General features: G+C 40.9%; 1 protein-coding gene across 6 annotated transcripts in view; it reads right to left on the bottom strand.

Annotated features, from left to right (window-relative positions):
• grm8a (glutamate receptor, metabotropic 8a) overlaps nucleotides 1–14884 on the bottom strand; it is a 311638-nt gene that overhangs the window by 272058 nt on the left and 24696 nt on the right. The window lies entirely within an intron of this gene.

Below are 14884 nucleotides of genomic sequence, written 5' to 3'. Positions count from 1 at the left end.
TCGAGAGGACCGTTTGTTGGCTCGAAAATCCAAGGCCAGCCCATTTTCTACAGCAGCAGAGCTCCACGAGACCTGGTCACCTGAAGTCCCTGTGCCAACCTGAACAGTTTGTTGGATTCTGTCTTGAAATGGCCTCCATGGACGAATCAGTGCCCAGAAGCCAGCACTAAACAAAAGACAATTGAAAAACTGTGTGGCATTTGCCAAGGCCCACAGCCTGCTAAAAGGATGGACGCTGGAGAAGTGGAAGAAAGTGGATTTTTCAGATAAATCTTCTGTTGAATTACACCACAGTTGCCGCAAATATTGCAGGAGACATACTGGAGCCCGCATGGATCCAAGATTCACCCAGAAAATAGTGAAGTTTGGTGGCGGTGGTGGTGCTCCATTGCATACTTCCATCTCCACTTAAAAGTTACTCAAGGCGAAGAAGATCAAGATGCTCCAGGATTGGCCGGCCCAGTCACCAGACAACATCATTGAGCATATGTGGGGTAGGATGAAAGAGGAAGCATGGAAGACCAAACCAAAGAATATTGATGCTCTGGGAGGCATGCAAGACTGCTTTCCTAGCTATTCTGATGACTTCTCAATACATTGTATGAATCCTTGCCAAACCACATGGATGCTGTCCTTCAAGCTCAAGGAAGTCATACAAGATATTAAATTTGGATTCACAGCACGCTATTTAATTTGCGACATATTTTAGTATTTGCAGTAAATTTGTTCAATTTCTGTATAGGCGACAAAACTTTTGTCTTGCCAAAATTTGACCTTTCTGTCGTTTAAATGATAAATCTTTGTTTCAGTGAAACTAATTTATTTCAGTGCATTGAACATCATTTGGGAGGGTTTTAGTTTTCATATAGAGATTTCTTACACCAATTGATTAATTAAAAGTCAGGTTAATAGCAGGTGTTTCTACAAAATAGATAAGCGACAAGAATTTGTCAGGGAGTACATGAATTTGCGGGATCCGTGGGTCCTCGAGACTTCAGCTGTCAGTCATGCGCGCCGCTGTTCGCAACAAATCCGGACCTGGTGGGATAAAACGGCAGGAGGAGCACAGAGCTGTCACACAGCAGAGCCGATCCGCAGCCATTACGCATCCTGTGGAAATTGGGGGTTAATTTATGTGTTCCCTAACTTGCATGCTTCATTACGGAGGGTCCAGAACTCTGAACCAAGAAGGAAAATATTATTATTCCTTTCATTCTTATCAAAAGGTAGCACATACCAGATCCACTCCATTCTTCCCTTTTTTACAATAAGATCCCACACATATACACTATGTAACTTTTACCACATGGAACTCAAATCCCCTGACAGTAGCTAAAGGCTACACAACAACCTACCTCAGACAGACTGCCAAGCGCTGCTCTGGGTAAATAGGATGCCAGTAGTTGGTCCTCTGCCTGCACAAAATTTCAAACCTGTCGCAAATTAGTCTGTATTATAATTTTGTTGCAAAATTTACACAGACGAGTATTTCACAATTCCGATGTGTAAAGGCCCTAACCCTAAACTGGCTCGTGGTCAAGGTGCCCCTGAACTCATCTCATTACAGACTCCAGCAACCGTTTCCTCTCTCCTTCCTCTCCTATCCAAAAATGTATTTGCTGAGACAAAAGGAGGCAACACAAAAAAGCAGCCACTGTCATTCACACACGCATACACGCAGTGAATGAAGAAAAAAAAAATCTTCGGGAGCAAACACTCTCATTTACCAAAACAAGAAATGGAAGACGGGTGAAGGAAGAAAGATGCAGACCAAGTGTGAGAAATAGATGACAGGAGAGGAGAAAATGACGGGGAAAAAAATTATTTCTTGTTCTTCCAAAATGAATTTCAAGGCTCATCTGCTTTGGGTGGTGTTAGCGTTCACAGCCTACCAGCCTCATATAAATAAAGACTCGGGGAGGACAACTAGCCATCATCTGTTATATGGACATAGACAGATAGAGAGAGAGAGAGAGAGAGAGAGAGAGAGAGAGAGAGAGAGAGAGAGAGAGAGAGAGCATGACAAGACAGACTAAAGAGAGAAAAAGGGAGAATAGGAGAAAGAAAATGTATTAACAGCACAGAGTGTTAGACAGGGCAGTTGCGAGAACAAAGTCATCAATGCAAACATGTAGAAGGTGAAATAGGTATAAAGATTAAAAAAGGCTTTGTTTGAGAATAAAATGTATGATTTCCTTCTTTAAAGCTACAGTGCATAAAAGGACTAAAAGTGGCATGTCCCATGTAAAACTATAACCCAAGCATCCATCACGTTTACAAATCACCTAACTGATTCAACTTTGACCAAACAAACATGCGGTAGTTGCACGGAAACACAGCTTGAGTGCACCCACTTTACATTGTATCACCTAATAAAAGTAGTGTATTTAAACTGTTGGCTTGTTTACAGTCTGTTCATCTGATGCTCCTTTCTTACCCTGTTAGACTTACTTATGTGTCTTTGTTGGGTACAATGTCACAATGACAATAATAAGACAAAGTTGTAATATATCAGAATTCAAAATCTTCTAAAACCGGACCTCCTGAGGTTATCCAATCCCTTCAGAATAGTGCAGACATTTATCACGTTTTTAGATGGTGGTTGGAGATTGAAATACAGACTGAGATGGCTTTGCCTCTATCTTATTTTTCACTCTTAACCTTTTTGATTCAATCTTTTCTGCTTTATTTCTGCCTCCTCCTTCCCATTATCTCATAAAGGCTCATATCAGACTCAGATGGTTTCTAACAGAGACAGAAGTTAAAGTTTATCGCTCAATCTACTTACCCGCTAAAGCTTAACTACAATGTCTGGGGCAACAATAAAGACAGAACGAAGGCACCAAGAGCTGATAGGACTAAATTGCCCAAAGGTTGGTGGCTCAATGCCACACTGACTGAGGAGTTAGTGAAGCGGTCAGGTGTGCGTTAAAATCTGTATAAGAAAGAAAAGGGCAATATTGAAGGCCAATGTCAAATTTAGTGTGTGCGTGTCTGTAGATGCCAGTCACCTGCACATCTGTTGTAAAGCAATGTTCTTGAATTGGACTATATAACTATCACCTAATTTATTACTGATAGAAGTAATTGTGCTTGAGTGGTATTTGTGTGTGTGTGTGTGTGTGTGTGTGTGTGTGTGTGTGTGTGTGTGTGGTGTGTGTGTGTGTGTGTGTGTGTGTGTGTGTGTGTGTGTGTGTGTAAGCCTGGATGTGAGTATTCTGGGTCTGTGTGTTGGTGTTTGTGTGCTGGCCTCGGTGGTGCCAGTCAGTCATGACAAGAGGAGAGAATTAAAAACCGTAGGCACCAAGGGACCTTATCATACTGTGTGTGTGTGTGTGTGGTGTGTGTGTGTGTGTGTGTGTGTGTGTGTGTGTGGGTGGTGTGTGTGGTGTGTGTGTGTGTGTGTGTGTGTGTGCGTGGCGTGCGTGCAGAGAGTGACCTCTCACCAGGCTAGTGTCACAGACGGTTGGTTTTGGTACCAGCCCTTTGGCTTTTGGTGGCCTATGGCCAAAGTACTAAGGTCTGGGGAGGAGTTTAAATGGAGAGAGTGTGTGTGTGATAGTGTGTTGGTGTGTGTGTGTGTGTGTGTGTGTGTGTGTGTGTGTGTTTGTGTGTGTGTGCGTGTGCGTGTGCGTGTGTGTGTGTACACCAACTATATTAGAATACGGTCTTCCTAGACCAAACCACCAACACATTGTCACTTTCTTGCTAGCTCACTTCAACAATAGTTCTACTTTTTTTTCTGTTGTTCTTGCATTGTTCAGCTGAAATGTCACGAACGGGGTTTAGGTTGTCCCCGTTTCCCCCCACCCCTTCACATGTTAATAAAATCTTTCAATTCTGATACAGAGAAAAAACGACATGGTAACCAGTGTAAAATTGCTGTTCAATGCTATCATTATCTCCGCTGTCCATCACACATAAACCTCAATATTTGTGCTTTGCAGTTGTCTCCATTATGTCTAAGGGAGGGCCACAGTGTCAGACTCTGAAAACCCCTGATCTAGAAAGACAAGACAGGCAGTGACTGGATTAAAAAGCAGAGGATTAGAACTCTTTGGCTGACATACTGTAAAATTTTATTTCCCCAATAGAAAAGACTGAAACAGACTCAGTCCAATTTGGACCAATTATAACGTGAGCCAATGCCTTTAGAGGTAAAACTGCACACTAGGGAGTGAATGAACAAGTAAGGGAAGAGTGATTGTAGCGTGTGAAAGCCTAGAGAAATAGGACATGTCTCTTTGCCTTTTCATGAGGTTAACTGTACTTCGGAGTGTGATTAATTTTTCAAAAGGATGTGTATTCCATACTTCCTTCCCACATGTGCCATTTTCCTTTATCCAACAACCCATCTATCCGTTCATCCACCCAGCGGTCTATAAATAATTGTCAAGTGAAGAACATTTGAGCAAAGCTAGAGGCTGCGAATCACTGTTGTAAACGAAATGTTAAATTCTGTGCCAATTAAGGTCTTCCCTGAAGTCAGGGACCAATTTGTGAAAAGCCAAAAGGTCCTTCAATGTCTGTGTTTCATCCATGTCATCAAACTATAACCCTCCGCTATTGGATTCATTAAGTTGACCAGTAAGTGCTCACACTACAGTCCGCTACTTATTGCTCATTGTCTGTTCATTGGATCTCATCCACAATATGCATATGTTAATGTAGGACACTTCTTGATTTTAAAACGAACCCTATGTGGTTATGAGGCAGCTTTACTTTGTATTCAGCTCAAGACATACTCTAAGACTCTCTCACACAGCCTCCATAGGCCCAATTAAACAGCCATAATTACTGCCAGACAGCAATGAGAGGATGGAATGGAAAACAGTATCCCTTTTTTAACCCAGACTAGATATTTCATTACATTAATGTCCATGAACATGACACAGCCAGTGGAGAGGAAAGGAGAGTAGACAGGAGCAAAGGAGGAGAGCAGAGGAGTTGGAAATGGAGAGAGAGAAGATAGAAGAGTGGATGAAATTAGAAATGTCTGTGAGAGAAATGTGGTGGAGGAGGCGGCAGATATTAAATGAGTGTTTATGTTGCTGAAGAAGTTAATTTAGCATAAGCAACTTAATGATTAAAAACCCATCCGCCAAATGCTAACTCTTAATAACATGCACAGAAAATGGAAATATTATGAATCCTTCTTCTAACCTCTGGACTAATGTCAGTATAGCCACATTATGAGTTCTTGCACATATACCATATGTCTTGTGAATTTCTCTACTCTATGCAGGTGTCTGGAAAACACCACAGATGGATGAAGACAAAGGAGTCATCAGCAAATACTTCAACTAGAATGGAACTACATCATCCTGTGCAAGTGAGTGATTTAAAAACATCATACTTTAACTTCCTTTGCCTCAAAATCAAACCAATTGCAGCACTAATGTGAACAACCGCTGTGTATATGATGACAAGTATCCACAAATAAACATTTAGCACAATCTTCACAGCCAAAACAGGGACAGATGTGAAGCCAAATATAAAAATATGAAGACAAATATGAGAAAACATTCTTGCAATGTGATAAATAGAAAGCCATGTAAACACTGAGAACAATTTTTTTAAATATATTTTAGACACCTTGGCAGAATAACGTGGTTGGAGTGACAGCCTTGAAACTGTAAGGCCATAGACAAACCATGGTTATGGTCAATGTGTCTATAGCTGCAAATCCTGTCAAAGGCTTCTTGAGCAAGACACTTTTTCTGCAATTAGCAATTTGACATACCAGCTTCTCTGCACTATAAAAAGTCTATGTCATCCTGTCACCTTTAATGTATGATGTGATGACAGTATTCCTACTGTGACTCTGTATGGCTCACCCTCCCCAGACTCATCAATGTGACTAAAAGACTTTCAATTACTGCTTATTACATTAGGGAATTTAACAGCCACTTGTCCTATATGCAGGGCTTATTATTTGTATTTTTTATTTCTTATGTGGTGTCATAACTTATCTCTTATATTTCCATAGGTCATGTGAAAGGGTATGTCAATACTGCAGATGAATGTTGCCTTGCCTCACAATACATCAAACTCAAGATGTTTTCTGAATGCTTATAGTTTAGTTAGTTAAGCTAATCCTAATGTACCAATGCAGTGTACAAAACAATCCAGCTTTATTTACAGCTAAGATTTGTACACAGTATCGCACAAGTCTTTCATTGCTAATCTTAAAACGCTGTGAATTGTCCTTTCCTCTTTTAACTTCTTCATAACTTCTAATATGCACCGAATGACTGAAAGAAGCCAAACTTCAGACGCTACCTTCTACCATCTTGAGAAAAAAACAAATTACTCTGAATTTAAATTGCAGGTATAGTAATGGGTTTAATTATACTGGATTGAAACTGTACTCAGAGGGACAGAGCTCTGAGAATGTTCTTACTGTATGTAAAAACATTTTAAATATGCAAACTTCCCAGTAGAGGTGAGGCTTGAGGTGGCAGCTAATGTGATATTGTCCGTACAATGAGATATGTTGGTTAATGCATCTGGCACACCACACATTCACACACCATCACACCCCCCCCCCCCCCCCCCCCCCCCCCCCCCCCCCCACACACACACACACACCGCCCCCCCTACACACACACACACATCCCCCCACACCCCCACACACACAAGTTGCTGTCTCTGGCTGCCAAAAACTTGCTATGGCAGCAGAAACCACAGCTCAACTTGACACATCTTCTCTTTTTCTCTCTGTTGTTCAACATGTTTCTCTCAAAGGAGTATACAGACACAGATCTACCAAAAGTGTGTGTCCATTTCTTTTAATGTGTGAAACTCCATGTTTCTCAAGTGTGTGTGTTTTTTTTAAAGCACACATGTTGCTGTATTTGGCTGAACTTAACGTGTGTTTACTTATGAGTAAATTTTATTAGTCTAAATTATTGTGTTTAGGTGTGCATGTTTGTTTTCTACCAAGAGAGTCATACTTTAAGGCAGTCTGTTATGGCCAAAAGCCTTCTAAATTAATCAGTACCCCTCAGGCCTCTTGACCCCACACACCCACACACACACACACACACACACACACACACACACACACACACACACACACACACACACACACACACACACACACACACACACACACACACACACACACACACACACACACACACACACAGCAATATTGCAGAGGCATCCCTCATAGAGTCAAACAGGCCCAATGGCACCCCATGGAGAAATACTGAGACCAAGTGAAAGATATAGTATGCGTGCACACACACACACAGACACACAGACACACACACGAGAGAATAGGCACTTTGTAAAAAGTTGTGTTATGTTTTTTATTACTATCAGGTGTTGTTAGGAGAAAAAAGAATGAATCATTCTGTCTTCTTCATACTGTACTGTAAAAAATATATGCAAGTGAGTGTGGACTTTTGTTTTAGTATTCTTGTGCGCTTCTCTCCTATCGTGTGTGTGTGTGTGTGTGTGTGTGTGTGTGTACTGCAGCAGCATAAATCTAATTCCCATTTCCATAATGGCACCTCCAACTGAGGAAAGTACTGCTCCTGTTCCCTCTCTCACATATGTATATATATTGAATGCACACATATATTTCCCCCAAAGTCAAAGCCTACTCAAACATCCTCACTCTCGTAGGTACATTACACACACAAAACACCGTCAGTCCCAAAATACACACATTGTGAGAAAAAGGCAGAAAAGAGTTGTGCCTTTTTGTTTTGTTTGTGAGGCAGGACCTTGCACAAACACATAAAAAGTAAACTGATATGAATATTGCCTATTGTACATCCAGCAGAGACAGAGCAGCAGTCATTAGGGTTGTGCTGGTGGACGATGTCATCGTCCATTGTGATGACTGGTCGACATCGCGATGGAGAGCCACTAACATGATGCCACGCCCCCCACCCTGTCAGACACAAGCTAATCCTAATTGCGGGCGCTGGAGGGGAAATTGACAATTGCGGGATGGGGACAGGGCCCCTTAAGTGGAAGATACTTTTTCCCCTCTAACGTGCAACCTATTTGTGAAAAAAACCATCGCTTTGAGCAGACTAGATTGGCTGTAGTGATACAGTCTCTCTCTCTCTCCCCCGTCAGTTGTAGCTCACTCTACCTGCTAGTAACATTGGACACAGTGGACTTGAGCGAGAGAGAAAAGGCGCTACTGTACGTACACACCGCCAACGCGTTGAGCTTCTAAAGTTGCTGGAAGTCGCTGTGTACACAATAGCTTAACGCTCACTTTTGATTATTGGCTGCAATACCATATTTTTTATTTAAGAACACTGACCCCCAACACCATATCACGTTTGAAGAATAAAGACAAAAGTCTAGTTATGAAATGGAAAATACTTGAGCCTCACAGCAGGAAAAGGACATTCAACCAAGATTCCCTTTGGCTTGCCAAGTGAGTTGCTGCAACGGGCCCCACATGAGCTCACAGCATGTGTCTGTGTCTTTTGAAAACAAGCTTTTATTCTGACTTTAAAATAAAGGACTAAAGCTGACATCGAGCAGTACCTTGAAATCACCACACCAGAATTTATTATATTTTTTAGATTATTCCTGTGGCTTCTTGTATTGAGATGTAATTGTGTCAATGAGTGATTGTTTTGGAAATTTTCACACCTGTTTTAAAACATTAAGGGGTGTTACCAACATAAATAAATCTTTTTCACCCTCAAAATGAATCATGTTTAATTGACACAGCTGCAACACAGCCTTGTGAAGACAGAAAATGGAAACACATCGATATATACAGTACCAACTGTTTCAAGTCATGTTTAAAAAAAAAAAAAATTACATTTTCTCCCAGGTTTAATTATGAGTTCTAACTTTTAGACCTTTGTCTTCGGAAATATGTTGCAGCAACTTTCTCATGGAATATTGGCTTAGATGCAAACAATACCTTATGTAGCAAGATAATACGTGACATTGAACTTTGACTGAATTAATAAGTACATTGTGTTCATCTTTAATTAAGTCCCTAAAGGTTTCAATTCCTTCAGTCCTGAGCTGCAGTTTCAAAACAGTAGATAATGAAAAACAAATATAGCACTGCACATTTTTTCAGAATCCAGGCAGTTTTGTTTAAATTACAGGGCGAACCGTTGAACAGTAAGCCTGGTGAAGAATCTGGAGCCGGACCAAAAGGTTTGACACTTCTCTCTAAAAACTCTCTCCCAACTACAACAAAACAGCAACAGGGTGAATGTGTCTGTGCAGTGTGTGTCACCCTGCACGAGTGTACATCTTAGTGCGAACACGTGCACAAAACTAATTTTTCCACGCATAAACCTTGGCAGGTGTCCAGCTCTACTTGGACAGAGCTCAGTGAGGGAAGGGAAAGACTTGTCTTAGCTGTTAAATCCCCTCTGAGACAGCAAGTGAAAAATGCTCAGAGAGTTTTATGTATTGTTGCGGAGCTTCTTTTTTATAGAGTTAAGCAGTGGTAAGCACCCCTGAGGGCTTTCTCAACGGCCTCGCCAACAGGTATTATGATACACAGGCTTAGGTTCACTGACAGACCCTTAGAAGAAGCTACTGTATGTCATCTGTTTCCAGGGAAACAACTAAATTATGTACACTACATTAGAACTGGTTAAAGAAAATACTCAGTGAAGCAGATAACAATCTGTTTCTCTATCTAGCTTACAAGTTGTATGCAAATTCAATTATTAGCACATAATTATGTAAATTTAAATTCCTATTATGTAAGTGTGATTTTAAATTGCAGTAAGGGCCTTATCTCAGAAATCAATCACTTTCTGACCTTACCCCTTTCAATTTGAATGGAAAATGTCCTTCATGATATGCAAGTTAGAAAGAACATTTGGTTTAATGAACCAGAATGACCAACCATATCATACTGCAGCGGAAGATGACTTCTGTCTGTGGAAACAACTGTGTACAGGGCTCCAGACTCCACAGCTTTAATATATACTGTATGTGAACATTGTTGGAGTTTAGTTTGCTGGAGAAACATCAATATCAATTAACACTAACTTATACCACTGTTTCGTCTATGTTGATGGCGGCCCCCCACAGTATAATTTCTGCCGCTATGGTATGCTATAGGGCAGACGCACAACAGGGTTTCCGCTATGTACACCGCGCAACGCCGCTCCTTAAGCTGAAAAGTCATTAAGTCATAATTACACGACTCTGCTCTACTGAACTCAAGCAAACTGTCATCTGCTCTCCCTCCCCGAGCAACTGGAACAGTGACATGACGTCATCACTCGCAAAGTCATGGCAACCAAGTAAACAACAGGAGGAGTACTACTTGTCACTCAATCTTAGGCAAAGTGACAAACAGAGCCGCGACATGAAATCCGCACTCACGCGGGTCCCATGAAATTTGACAGCTACAGTTTAGAGGAAAATGGCATTGTGGACACTGAATTTGATGAATTTACTCTTTATCAGACCCCAGATGAGACAAGAAGCTAATGTAAGTGAACGCTGCGCCCCCCTGCAGGAGACGCTGTACTCCGACATGCTGTATTAACGTTAGCTAGCCATTTTAAAACCGTTTTCCAGGTTAGTGGTGGTGCATACCGCTAAAAACCAACATAAAAAATGTAGCTAGTAATGTTCACTCAGCGTTTTTGTTGTTGTTTTGTTGTTAAACTGTGTACAATGAGCGGTGACGTTAAATCACCGGTATCAGGTAACCTCCCTATGGTACCGTCTATTGGCTGGATGGTGTCAAGGTAACAGTCGGTAGCTAACATTTGCAGATAAGCCCGTTGACAGCGATATTATTGTTCATAACAAACACAAACACTGTATAGATACGGGTACTCATAGCTTGAGTAGACTTAGGTCAACAAAAGTAATTTAAAGAAAAAGTGAAAAGTAATTACTCGGTAAGAAATGATCATAAAGACACCTGGACATGTGTTAAAGGTTTTACTTTTAGGCTGTGTGTGTTTGAAACAGAGAGAAAGCAGGTGTTTAGCTCTGAATATGATATGTGGTGATGTATTTTTATCTGTGTTTGCTGTACAGCACTTTGTTCAGCTACTGTGATGTGAAAGCGCTTTATAAATAAAGTGATGATTGATGATGATGATGAATGATGCTCTTAAGGTCAAGGCAGGCTGACTGGCTAGCTAAAGGAGAGGCTGAAGAACTAGAGGGATTGAAACAATCCCACCAGGAAACACTCATTTAATACGGGCCGACAGGAGAGGGTGTCAGTATCTTAGTGGTTTCAAGAGTGAGCTTGTGATCAAAATGTCAACAGACCAAAGTTTCAAAGCAGCTTGTGGCATGTGGCTTGAAAGGGAATAATGTCACATAATATCAGCGATTCAAAACAGAGAAGAACTAGGCGTAAACAACATCTAGAATACATTAGACAGAAGTCAACCCAAAAAAAAAAAAAACTTCACTTAGTGAGGAGAGGCTTACCCCCTTGGACGTATCCAGAGCCCCATACACTTAGCTACCAGCACAGCTAACTGGTAGATTAAACTGTCGTCATCTGTTTAGCTCACCTCCGGACCGCCAATATCAGATACACCAATGTGATTGGTGCAGCTTGGCTACAAGGGTATAGTTAATGAGCAGCATTACTCAATGCCAGAGTAACTTGCTGAACAAATTCAAATTGTGCTTTTGCGAGAACTCTGGATTTCCAAGGTACATAGTAACCATTTTGCCCGGCTAAGGGAACTAGCACACAGATCAACACTACCAAGCCTCTTACTCACCAACACCAGATCGATCACACACAAATTGGATGAGCTACAAATACACACAGAACTGCTGCTTTATGATTTTCACAAAAGCCTGGCTGAACACACTTATCAATAGTAGCTAAAAGCTAGCTCTAGCAGCTAACCAGGAAAGCAAGCTACCCACCAGCAAGATCAAGACAGGGTAGGTGAATATAAACAATGTCTGAGTTGAAAACGCATCTTGATGTTACGTAGGGGCCCTGTTCATGTTGTACTGACATATTAATTGCATTGTGTGTCTGTTAAGAGGCACAAAGGCACTATAAAACTTGCCCCGTTAACTGCCGTTTTAGCTCAGTGGAAGCTTGTACGTAGCTGCAGCTACTCAGTGTTGCCTGCACCGATTCAGGTCGGGGTTTCTACCAATCGAAAGTACTTGCTTATTTATAGCAATCAAGATTAAAGTAAAAATTGGCCGGAATTTTCTTTTAAGAGGTGCAAATAAATTCCACCCTGACTTCAGTCAGTGCAATATTAAGCCCCACACAATTTGTATTTCAGAGTATACGAAAAGAAAAAAAGACTTTTCTTGCACGATTTGTTCATCTGTCATTTATAACAAACTACAGGGTGCAAATGTATAGTAATCATGTAACTTTAGCTTCAACAGAAATGAACAGTATTTTCAAGTTGTTTTTTCAAAGGTTGCTCTACATTTAAAACGTCCCTCCCCCATGTCTAGCCCAATAATGTAATTCGCAAGATCACAGAAGAATAGCTGTCATAGTGGAAACGGTATTGCCCAATCATTTTTTTTTTACTGCCGATAGGTAGATACCATCACATTGCTAAAGCTCACTTTGTCAATGATGCTAACCAAGTCTACATCCACCACCCCTGCTTTTCTGCTAGTGTAGTTTATGCTTTTATTCCTCACCTCAGAGCTGTATCATTAAAGCTATAGTGTGTAGTTTCTGTTGCCCCCTTGAGGAATTGTAAGTAATGACAACAAAACTGTCGGCGTTTCTATATGATACAAGCCTTCCACAACCGTGCACCACATTTCAGTGGTTGTGGGAGGAAATAAAGTGGAGAAAACTCTAATCATTACACTATGTTCATTTGCAGATAAGCTGTTTCCTATATGCCTGTTGATTGGTTTTAAGTGCTTATTAACTGATGCAATAACTCGCATTACAGCATCATTTCCAAATTTAGGTTTTGTATATTTTTTTTAAATAATATCACTTATTTTTTCCTGGGCCTGAGAAAACCTATTTGGCTTTTGTTATACTGTGATTGACAGCCTGCTGCAGGTGTTCTTCTCTCACTCTTTGCTATCTCTGTTCCTCTTGCAAACTCTTTTTTCTCTATCACTCTCTCTCTCTGTCTGTTACTACAATACGTTTCCGTTTCTGTATTTGCGCAGCCATTGATCTGCATCCCACTGCCTGTCCTTTTCTCTTTGTACTTGGCTCTCTCCACCTCTGCTTCCCTCTACTCTCTGCACACAGCCCAGTGTGAACTAAGAGTTAAAATTGTAATTAATTTCATAAGGTCATATAAAGCAGCTAAAAGCTCTCCTGGCACTATTTTTTTTAATTTGATTCACAATCCCTGTTGTGAGATTCTTCACATTAATTGTTGACACTATAGATGGCTGAACGTTGTTTCTACAATGTCGATATTAAAATGTCTTTTGCATATTTAAGTATAATTAGAAAACAAATCAAACTGGCAGAAGCAGGTGTTTGTTATTTTTGGGCTAACTGACAGAAGTCATATTTACGGCCCTTTAATGTTTTGTATTTTCAAAACACTGAACAATAAATCATGTTAATCATTGAATAATAATCACCAGCCCAACATTCAGTAATTAGGCTCATAAAACTGACTTCAGTGGAATGACCGGAGGACATTTTGGAGTAGCCAAAGCAAAGCACGAACCACATAGAGAGGAAGCACGTTTTCTCTCTGTGCCCCTGTGTTCCTGTATTTGTGCTCGCTGACAGACAAGAAGAAACACACAAATCTCCTCTAAATGTCATCCCAATTATCACAGAAGTCACCTAGAAATATCAAAAATATACCAAAATACCAAAGCCTTAAGTTTTTTTCTCATCATGTAGCCTAACCCATCAAATCTATCTTCAGCTCTCAAAGCCCTGTCAGAACTGGAGGGGAGTCAACAGCAAGTCAAGCTGTGTGTGTGATTAACCATGAGTCACATCTGACATACAGAAGGCGGTGATGACCAATGGTAAACTTTGCTGACTTCCAAGAATAAACTACTTCTAGGACTACTTGTATTAGTGTCATTAGTGGTACTATACATCACCACAATTATTGCGAGGTGACTTGCTTCTAAAGCAAGCCAACTGCTACCAGGACTAACTTTAGTGCTGGTGACACCACTATTTTCTTCAATCTGCGTTACAAACAAAAGTTCACTTTCACACCAAAACAAGGGACTTCAATCTGTCTTCACCCCCTAAATGACCGACAAATTTAAAACCATCATGGCTCATCCCCACAGTATTTTCACTTAATCTGCCTGATAGGCCTCTTCTCAGAACTGTGTGTACGGACTGTGATTGAAACTCTCTGAACCTTTGTTCATGCTCGCATGGCGTGGCACAGGCCTTCACAGATGGTGCAGGAGTTACAAACTCGCTGAGAACTATTACACCCCAAATTGCGGACTTAAATTATCCACAGTTATCTACCCTCCTGTACAGCGCAAAGAAGGCAAGGTTAGGTGACTGATGGGGGGGGGGGGGTGACACACTATATAGTGCTCTACACAGGGTTTTTTCCTGCTATTATACGGCTTAGGTGCAGCGCCTAAACGTTTTTGCACACTGCCTTACGCGTATGAACCATAGACTGTATACAAATTCTAAATAATACACCTGTAGCTGTATCTACACTGATGTGGATGTGTTGAACTGTATGAACCATATGAACTGTCAGAGTGGGAATAATGAGGTAAACTTGTGGTCCCAGAGTGCAATAATTCAGCTACAAAACTGTTGGATTATGCTGTTTGACCAAACCTGATTTTAGGCTGTTTTAGATTTCTAAAAAGACAGCCTGATTAAATGCAATAGGGTAGGAGAAGACCGCAATGTCAGTGTGGGGGTTAAGATTAGATTAGATTATACTTTATTCATCCCACAGCGGGGAAATTTCCTTGT

The sequence above is a fragment of the Etheostoma spectabile genome, chromosome 23, assembly GCF_008692095.1.
Source record: "Etheostoma spectabile isolate EspeVRDwgs_2016 chromosome 23, UIUC_Espe_1.0, whole genome shotgun sequence".
Classification (NCBI taxonomy): Eukaryota; Metazoa; Chordata; class Actinopteri; order Perciformes; family Percidae; genus Etheostoma; species Etheostoma spectabile.
This window is presented reverse-complemented; position numbering and strand designations above follow the sequence as displayed.